This window comes from Chiloscyllium punctatum, chromosome 11 (genome assembly GCF_047496795.1).
Source record: "Chiloscyllium punctatum isolate Juve2018m chromosome 11, sChiPun1.3, whole genome shotgun sequence".
In the NCBI taxonomy this organism is placed as follows: domain Eukaryota; kingdom Metazoa; phylum Chordata; class Chondrichthyes; order Orectolobiformes; family Hemiscylliidae; genus Chiloscyllium; species Chiloscyllium punctatum.
In genome coordinates, this window is record NC_092749.1 from 2,903,564 (window position 1) to 2,913,692 (window position 10,129).

Consider the following 10,129-nt stretch of genomic DNA (forward strand, 5'->3'; position numbering starts at 1 on the left):
GTGTCCCGGTCACTCTCTCTCCCCGTGTCCCGGTCACTCTCTCCCCGTGTCCCGGTCACTCTCTCTCCCCGTGTCCCGGTCACTCTCTCCACGTGTCCCGGTCACTCTCTCTCCCCGTGTCCCGGTCACTCTCTCCCCGTGTCCCGGTCACTCTCTCTCCCCGTGCCCCGGTCACTCTATCCACGTGTCCCGGTCACTCTCTCCCTGTGTCCCGGTCACTCTCTCCCTGTGTCCCAGTCACTCTCTCTCCCCATGTCCCGGTCACTCTCTCCCCGTGTCCCGGTCACTCTCTCTCCCGTGTCCCGGTCACTCTCTCCACGTGTCCCGGTCACTCTCTCTCCCCATGTCCCGGTCACTCTCTCCCCGTGTCCCGGTCACTCTCTCTCCCCGTGCCCCGGTCACTCTATCCACGTGTCCCGGTCACTCTCTCCCTGTGTCACGGTCACTCTCTCCCTGTGTCACGGTCACTCTCTCCCTGTGTCCCGGTCACTCTCTCCCTGTGTCCCGGTCACTCTCTCTCCCCGTGTCCCGGTCACTCTCTCCCCGTGTCCCGGTCACTCTCTCTCCCCGTGTCCCGGTCACTCTCTCTCCCCATGTCCCGGTCACTCTCTCTCCCCATGTCCCGGTCACTCATTCTCCCCGTGTCCCAGTCACTCTCTCCCAGTGTCCCGGTCACTCACTCTCCCCGTGTCCCGGTCACTCTCTCCACATGTCCCAGTCACTCTCTCTCCCCGTGTCCCGGTCACTATCTCCCCGTGTCCCGGTCACTCTCTCCCCATGTCCCGGTCACTCTCTCCACATGTCCCAGTCACTCTCTCTCCCCATGTCCCGGTCACTCTCTCCCCGTGTCCCGGTCACTCTCTCCCCATGTCCCGGTCACTCTCTCCCCATGTCCCGGTCACTCTCTCTCCCCATGTCCCGGTCACTCTCTCCCCGTGTCCCGGTCACTCCCTCTCCCCCATGTCCCGGTCACTCTCTCTCCCCGTGTCCCGGTCACTCTCTCCCCGTGTCCCGGTCACTCTCTCCCAGTGTCCTGGTCACTCACTCTCCCCGTGTCCCAGTCACTCTCTCCCCGTGTCCCGGTCACTCTCTCTCCCCGTGTCCCGGTCACTCTCTCCACGTGTCCCGGTCACTCTCTCTCCCCGTGTCCCGGTCACTCTCTCCCCGTGTCCCGGTCACTCTCTCTCCCCGTGCCCCGGTCACTCTATCCACGTGTCCCGGTTACTCTCTCCCTGTGTCCCGGTCACTCTCTCCCTGTGTCCCGGTAACTCTCTCTCCCCGTGTCCCGGTCACTCTCTCCCCGTGTCCCGGTCACTCTCTCCCAGTGTCCCGGTCACTCACTCTCCCTGTGTCCCAGTCACTCACTCTCCCTGTGTCCCAGTCACTCTCTCCCAGTGTCCCGGTCACTCACTCTCCCCGTGTCCCGGTCACTCTCTCCCCATGTCCCGGTCACTCTCTCCACATGTCCCAGTCACTCTCTCTCCCCATGTCCCGGTCACTCTCTCCCCGTGTCCTGGTCACTCTCTCCCCGTGTCCTGGTCACTCTCTCCCCATGTCCCGGTCACTCTCTCTCCCCATGTCCCGGTCACTCTCTCCCCGTGTCCCGGTCACTCTCTCCCAGTGTCCCGGTCACTCCCTCTCCCCCATGTCCCGGTCACTCCCTCTCCCCCATGTCCCGGTCACTCTCTCTCCCCGTGTCCCGGTCACTCTCTCCCAGTGTCTTGGTCACTTACTCTCCCCGTGTCCCAGTCACTCTCTCCCCGTGTCCCGGTCACTCTCTCCCCGTGTCCCGGTCACTCCCTCTCCCCCATGTCCCGGTCACTCTCTCTCCCCGTGTCCCGGTCACTCACTCTCCCCGTGTCCCAGTCACTCTCTCCCCGTGTCCCGGTCACTCTCTCCCCGTGTCCCGGTCACTCCCTCTCCCCCATGTCCCGGTCACTCTCTCTCCCCGTGTCCAGGTCACTCTCTCCCCGTGTCCCGGTCACTCTCTCCCAGTGTCCCGGTCACTCACTCTCCCCGTGTCCCGGTCACTCTCACCCCATGTCCCGGTCACTCTCTCCCCGTGTCCCGGTCACTCCCTCTCCCCCCATGTCCCGGTCACTCTCTCTCCCCGTGTCCCGGTCACTCTCTCCCCGTGTCCCGGTTACTCTCTCCCAGTGTCCCGGTCACTCACTCTCCCCGTGTCCCGGTCACTCTCTCCCCGTGTCCCGGTCACTCTCTCCCCGTCCTGGTCACACTCTCCCTGTGTCCCGGTCACTCTCTCCCTGTGTCCCGGTTACTCTCTCCCCGTGTCCCGGTCACTCTCTCTCCCCGTGTCCCGGTCACTCTCTCTCCCCGTGTCCCGGTCACTCTCTCCCCGTATCCCGGTCACTCTCTCTCCCTGTGTCCCGGTCACTCTCTCTCCCCGTGCCCCGGTCACTCTCTCCCTGTGTCCCGGTCACTCTCTCCCCGTGTCCCGGTCACTCTCTCTCCCCGTGCCCCGGTCACTCTCTCCCTGTGTCCCGGTCACTCTCTCCCCGTGTCCCGGTCACTCTCTCCCCATGTCCCGGTCACTCTCTCTCTGTGTCCCGTTCACTCTCTCCCCGTGTCCCGGTCACTCTCTCCCCATGTCCTGGTCACTCTCTCTCCCCGTGTCCCGGTCACTCTCTCCCCGTGTCCTGGTCACTCTCTCCGCGTGTCCCGGTCACTCTCTCCCCGTGTCCCGGTCACTCCCTCTCCCCCATGTCCCGGTCACTCTCTCTCCCCGTGTCCCGGTCACTCTCCCCGTGTCCCGGTCACTCTCTCCCTGTGTCCCGGTTACTCTCTCCCCGTGTCCCGGTCACTCTCTCCCCGTATCCCGGTCACTCTCTCTCCCTGTGTCCCGGTCACTCTCTCTCCACGTGTCCCGGTCACTCTCTCCCCGTGTCCTGGTCACTCTCTCTCCCTGTGTCCCGGTCACTCTCTCTCCCCGTGCCCCGGTCACTCTCTCCCTGTGTCCCGGTCACTCTCTCCCCGTGTCCCGGTCACTCTCTCCCCATGTCCCGGTCACTCTCTCTCTGTGTCCCGTTCACTCTCTCCCCGTGTCCTGGTCACTCTCTCCCCATGTCCCGGTCACTCTCTCCCTGTGTCCCGGTCACTCTCTCCCCGTGTCCCGGTCACTCCCTCTCCCCCATGTCCCGGTCACTCTCTCTCCCCGTGTCCCGGTCACTCTCTCCCCGTGTCCCGGTCACTCTCTCCCCGTGTCCCGGTCACTCTCTCTCCCCACGTCCCGGTCACTCTCTCCCCGTGTCCCGGTCACTCCCTCTCCCCCATGTCCCGGTCACTCCCTCTCCCCCATGTCCCGGTCACTCTCTCTCCCCGTGTCCCGGTCACTCTCCCCGTGTCCCGGTTACTCTCTCCCCGTGTCCCGGTCACTCTCTCCCCGTGTCCCGGTCACTCTCTCTCCCCGTGTCCCGGTCACTCTCTCTCCCCGTGTCCCGGTCACTCTCTCTCCCCGTATCCCGGTCACTCTCTCCCCGTATCCCGGTCACTCTCTCTCCCTGTGTCCCGGTCACTCTCTCTCCACGTGTCCCGGTCACTCTCTCCCTATGTCCCGGTCACTCTCTCTCCCCGTGTCCCGGTCACTCTCTCTCCCCGTGTCCCGGTCACTCTCTCTCCCCGTGTCCCGGTCACTCTCTCTCCCCGTGTCCCGGTCACTCTCTCTCCCCGTGTCCCGGTCACTCTCTCCCCGTGTCCCGGTCACTCTCTCCCCATGTCCCGGTCACTCTCTCCCCATGTCCCGTTCACTCTCTCCCCGTGTCCCGGTCACTCTCTCCCCGTGTCCCGGTCACTCTCTCCCCGTGTCCTGGTCACTCTCTCTCCCTGTGTCCCGGTCACTCTCTCCCCGTGTCCTGGTCACTCTCTCTCCCTGTGTCCCGGTCACTCTCTCCCTGTGTCCTGGTCACTCTCTCCCCATGTCCCAGTCACTCTCTCCCTGTGTCCCGGTCACTCTCTCCCCATGTCCCGGTCACTCTCCCCGTGTCCCGGTCACTCTCCCCGTGTCCCGGTCACTCTCTCCCCGTGTCCCGGTCACTCACTCTCCCCGTGTCCCGGTCACTCACTCCCCGTGTCCCGGTCACTCTCTCCCCGTGTCCCGGTCACTCTCTCCCCGTGTCCCGGTCACTCTCTCCCCGTGTCCCGGTCACTCTCTCCCAGTGTCCCGGTCACTCACTCTCCCCGTGTCCCGGTCACTCTCTCCCCGTGTCCCGGTCACTCTCTCTCCCCGTGTCCCGGTCACTCTCTCTCCCCGTGTCCCGGTCACTCTCTCTCCCCGTGTCCCGGTCACTCTCTCTCCCCGTGTCCCGGTCACTCTCTCTCCCCGTGTCCCGGTCACTCTCTCTCCCCGTGTCCCGGTCACTCTCTCTCCCCGTGTCCCGGTCACTCTCTCCCTGTGTCCTGGTCACTCTCTCCCCGTGTCCCGGTCACTCTCTCCCCATGTCCCGGTCACTCTCCCCGTGTCCCGGTCACTCTCCCCGTGTCCCGGTCACTCTCTCCCCGTGTCCCGGTCACTCACTCTCCCCGTGTCCCGGTCACTCACTCTCCCCGTGTCCCGGTCACTCTCTCCCCGTGTCCCGGTCACTCTCTCCCCGTGTCCCGGTCACTCACTCTCCCCGTGTCCCGGTCACTCACTCTCCCCGTGTCCCGGTCACTCACTCTCCCCGTGTCCCGGTCACTCACTCTCCCCGTGTCCCGGTCACTCACTCTCCCCGTGTCCCGGTCACTCACTCTCCCCGTGTCCCGGTCACTCTCTCTCCCCGTGTCCCGGTCACTCTCTCTCCCCATGTCCCGGTCACTCTCTTCCCGTCCCGGTCACTCTCTCCCTGTGTCCCGGTCACTCTCTCCCTGTGTCCCGGTCACTCTCTCCCCGTGTCCCGGTCACTCTCTCCCCGTGTCCTGGTCACTCTCTCTCCCTGTGTCCCGGTCACTCTCTCCCCGTGTCCCGGTCACTCTCTCCCCGTGTCCTGGTCACTCTCTCTCCCTGTGTCCCGGTCACTCTCTCCCTGTGTCCCGGTCACTCTCTCCCCATGTCCCGGTCACTCTCCCCGTGTCCCGGTCACTCTCCCCGTGTCCCGGTCACTCTCTCCCCGTGTCCCGGTCACTCACTCTCCCCGTGTCCCGGTCACTCTCTCCCCGTGTCCCGGTCACTCTCTCCCCGTGTCCCGGTCACTCTCTCCCAGTGTCCCGGTCACTCACTCTCCCCGTGTCCCGGTCACTCACTCTCCCCGTGTCCCGGTCACTCACTCTCCCCGTGTCCCGGTCACTCTCTCTCCCCGTGTCCCGGTCACTCTCTCTCCCCGTGTCCCGGTCACTCTCTCCCTATGTCCCGGTCACTCTCTCTCCCCGTGTCCCGGTCACTCTCTCCCTGTGTCCCGGTCACTCTCTCCCCGTGTCCCGGTCACTCTCTCCCCGTGTCCCGGTCACTCTCTCCCCGTGTCCTGGTCACTCTCTCCCCGTGTCCTGGTCACTCTCTCTCCCTGTGTCCCGGTCACTCTCTCCCCATGTCCTGGTCACTCTCTCCCCGTGTCCCGGTCACTCTCTCCCTGTGTCCCGGTCACTCTCTCCCCGTGTCCCGGTCACTCTCTCCCCGTGTCCTGGTCACTCTCTCTCCCTGTGTCCCGGTCACTCTCTCCCCATGTCCCGGTCACTCTCTCCCTGTGTCCCGGTCACTCTCTCCCCGTGTCCTGGTCACTCTCTCTCCCTGTGTCCCGGTCACTCTCTCCCCATGTCCCGGTCACTCTCTCCCTGTGTCCCGGTCACTCTCTCTCCCTGTGTCCCGGTCACTCTCTCTCCCTGTGTCCCGGTCACTCTCTCTCCACGTGTCCCGGTCACTCTCTCCCCGTGTCCTGGTCACTCTCTCTCCCTGCGTCCCGGTCACTCTCTCCCCATGTCCCGGTCACTCTCTCCCCATGTCCCGGTCACTCTCTCCCCATGTCCCGGTCACTCTCTCCCCCTGTCCCGGTCACTCTCTCTCCCCATGTCCCGGTCACTCTCTCTCCCCATGTCCCGGTCACTCTCTCCCCATGTCCCGGTCACTCTCTCCCCATGTCCCGGTCACTCTCTCTCCCCATGTCCCGGTCACTCTCTCCCTGTGTCCCGGTCACTCTCTCTCCCCATGTCCCGGTCACTCTCTCGCTGTGTCCCGGTCACTCTCACCCCATGTCCCGGTCACTCTCTCCCTGTGTCCCGGTCACTCTCTCCCCATGTCCAGGTCACTCTCCCTCCCCGTGTCCCGGTCACTCTCTCTCCCCTTGTCCCGGTCACTCTCTCTCCCTGTGTCCCGGTCACTCTCTCCCCATGTCCAGGTCACTCTCCCTCCCCGTGTCCCGGTCACTCTCTCTCCCCGTGTCCCGGTCACTCTCTCTCCCTGAGTCCCGGTCACTCTCTCCCCATGTCCAGGTCACTCTCTCTCCCCGTGTCCCGGTCACTCTCTCTCCCTGTGTCCCAGTCACTCTCTCCCAGTGTCCCGGTCACTCTCTCCCCGTGTCACGGTCACTCCCTCTCCCCGTGTCCCGGTCACTCTCTGTCCTCATGTCCCGGTCACTCTCTCTCCCCGTGTCCCGGTCACTCTCTCTCCCTGCGTCTAGGTCACTCTCTCCCTGTGTCCCGGTCACTCTCTCCCTGTGTCCCGGTCACTCTCTCCCCGTGTCCAGGTCACTCTCTCTCCCTGTGTCCCGGTCACTCTCTCCCTGTGTCCCGGTCACTCTCTCCCCGTGTCCCGGTCACTCTCTCCCAGTGTCCCGGTCACTCACTCTCCCCGTGTCCCGGTCACTCTCTCCCTGTGTCCCGGTCACTCTCTCCCAGTATCCCGGTCACTCTCTGTCCTCATGTCCCGGTCACTCTCTCTCCCCATGTCCTGGTCACTCTCCCCGTGTCCCGGTCACTCTCTCCCAGTGTCCCGGTCACTCTCTGTCCTCATGTCCCGGTCACTCTCTCTCCCCGTGTCCCGGTCACTCTCCCCGTGTCCCGGTCACTCTCTCCCTGTGTCCCGGTCACTCTCTGTCCTCATGTCCCGGTCACTCCCTCTCCCCCATGTCCCGGTCAATCTCTCTCCCCGTGTCCCGGTCACTCTCTCCCCGTGTCCCGGTCACTCTCTCCCAGTGTCCCGGTCTCTCACTCTCCCCGTGTCCCAGTAACTCTCTCCGCGTGTCCCGGTCACTCTCTCCCCGTGTCCCGGTCACTCCCTCTCCCCCATGTCCCGGTCACTCTCTCTCCCCGTGTCCCGGTCACTCTCCCCGTGTCCCGGTCACTCTCTCCCCGTGTCCCGGTCACTCTCTCCCCGTGTCCCGGTCACTCCCTCTCCCCCATGTCCCGGTCACTCACTCTCCCCGTGTCCCGGTCACTCTCTCTCCCCGTGCCCCGGTCACTCTCTCCCTGTGTCCCGGTCACTCTCTCCCCGTGTCCCGGTCACTCTCTCCCCATGTCCCGGTCACTCTCTCTCTGTGTCCCGTTCACTCTCTCCCCATGTCCCGGTCACTCTCTCCCTGTGTCCCGGTCATTCTCTCCCCGTGTCCCGGTCACTCTCCCCGTGTCCCGGTCACTCTCTCCCCGTGTCCCGGTCACTCACTCTCCCTGTGTCCCGGTCACTCTCTCCCTGTGTCCCGGTTACTCTCTCCCCGTGTCCCGGTCACTCTCTCCCCGTGTCCCGGTCACTCTCTCTCCCCGTGTCCCGGTCACTCTCTCTCCCCGTGTCCCGGTCACTCTCTCTCCCTGTGTCCCGGTCACTCTCTCCCCGTATCCCGGTCACTCTCTCTCCCTGTGTCCCGGTCACTCTCTCTCCACGTGTCCCGGTCACTCTCTCCCTATGTCCCGGTCACTCTCTCTCCCCGTGTCCAGGTCACTCTCTCCCTGTGTCCCGGTCACTCTCTCCCCGTGTCCCGGTCACTCTCTCCCCGTGTCCTGGTCACTCTCTCCCCGTGTCCTGGTCACTCTCTCCCCGTGTCCCGGTCACTCTCTCTCCCTGTGTCCCGGTCACTCTCTCTCCACGTGTCCCGGTCACTCTCTCTCCACGTGTCCCGGTCACTCTCTCTCCACGTGTCCCGGTCACTCTCTCTCCACGTGTCCCGGTCACTCTCTCCCTATGTCCCGGTCACTCTCTCTCCCCGTGTCCCGGTCACTCTCTCCCTGTGTCCCGGTCACTCTCTCCCCGTGTCCCGGTCACTCTCTCCCCGTGTCCTGGTCACTCTCTCCCCGTGTCCTGGTCACTCTCTCCCCGTGTCCCGGTCACTCTCTCTCCCTGTGTCCCGGTCACTCTCTCTCCACGTGTCCCGGTCACTCTCTCCCTATGTCCCGGTCACTCTCTCTCCCTGTGTCCCGGTCACTCTCTCTCCACGTGTCCCGGTCACTCTCTCCCTATGTCCCGGTCACTCTCTCTCCCCGTGTCCCGGTCACTCTCTCCCCGTGTCCCGGTCACTCTCTCCCCGTGTCCTGGTCACTCTCTCTCCCTGTGTCCCGGTCACTCTCTCCCCATGTCCCGGTCACTCTCTCCCCATGTCCCGGTCACTCTCTCCCCGTGTCCCGGTCACTCTCTCCCTGTGTCCCGGTCACTCTCTCCCCGTGTCCCGGTCACTCTCTCCCCGTGTCCTGGTCACTCTCTCTCCCTGTGTCCCGGTCACTCTCTCCCCATGTCCCGGTCACTCTCTCCCTGTGTCCCGGTCACTCTCTCTCCCTGTGTCCCGGTCACTCTCTCTCCCTGTGTCCCGGTCACTCTCTCTCCACGTGTCCCGGTCACTCTCTCCCCGTGTCCTGGTCACTCTCTCTCCCTGCGTCCCGGTCACTCTCTCCCCATGTCCCGGTCACTCTCTCCCCGTGTCCCGGTCACTCTCTCCCTGTGTCCCGGTCACTCTCTCCCTGTGTCCCGGTCACTCTCTCCCTGTGTCCCGGTCACTCTCTCTCCCCGTGTCCTGGTCACTCTCTCCCCGTGTCCTGGTCACTCTCTCCCCGTGTCCCGGTCACTCTCTCTCCCTGTGTCCCGGTCACTCTCTCTCCACGTGTCCCGGTCACTCTCTCCCTATGTCCCGGTCACTCTCTCTCCCCGTGTCCCGGTCACTCTCTCCCCGTGTCCCGGTCACTCTCTCCCCGTGTCCTGGTCACTCTCTCTCCCTGTGTCCCGGTCACTCTCTCCCCATGTCCCGGTCACTCTCTCCCCATGTCCCGGTCACTCTCTCCCCGTGTCCCGGTCACTCTCTCCCTGTGTCCCGGTCACTCTCTCCCCGTGTCCCGGTCACTCTCTCCCCGTGTCCTGGTCACTCTCTCTCCCTGTGTCCCGGTCACTCTCTCCCCGTGTCCCGGTCACTCTCTCCCTGTGTCCCGGTCACTCTCTCTCCCTGTGTCCCGGTCACTCTCTCTCCCTGTGTCCCGGTCACTCTCTCTCCACGTGTCCCGGTCACTCTCTCCCCGTGTCCTGGTCACTCTCTCTCCCTGCGTCCCGGTCACTCTCTCCCCATGTCCCGGTCACTCTCTCCCCGTGTCCCGGTCACTCTCTCCCTGTGTCCCGGTCACTCTCTCCCTGTGTCCCGGTCACTCTCTCCCTGTGTCCCGGTCACTCTCTCTCCACGTGTCCCGGTCACTCTCTCCCCGTGTCCTGGTCACTCTCTCTCCCTGCGTCCCGGTCACTCTCTCCCCATGTCCCGGTCACTCTCTCCCCATGTCCCGGTCACTCTCTCCCTGTGTCCCGGTCACTCTCTCCCTGTGTCCCGGTCACTCTCTCCCCATGTCCCGGTCACTCTCTCCCCATGTCCCGGTCACTCTCTCCCCGTATCCCGGTCACTCTCTCTCCCTGTGTCCCGGTCACTCTCTCCCCATGTCCCGGTCACTCTCTCTCCCCATGTCCCGGTCACTCTCTCTCCCTGCGTCCCGGTCACTCTCTCCCTGTGTCCCGGTCACTCTCTCCCCATGTCCAGGTCACTCTCCCTCCCCGTGTCCCGGTCACTCTCTCTCCCCGTGTCCCGGTCACTCTCTCTCCCTGAGTCCCGGTCACTCTCTCCCCATGTCCAGGTCACTCTCTCTCCCCGTGTCCCGGTCACTCTCTCTCCCTGTGTCCCAGTCACTCTCTCCCAGTGTCCCGGTCACTCTCTCCCCGTGTCACGGTCACTCCCTCTCCCCGTGTCACGGT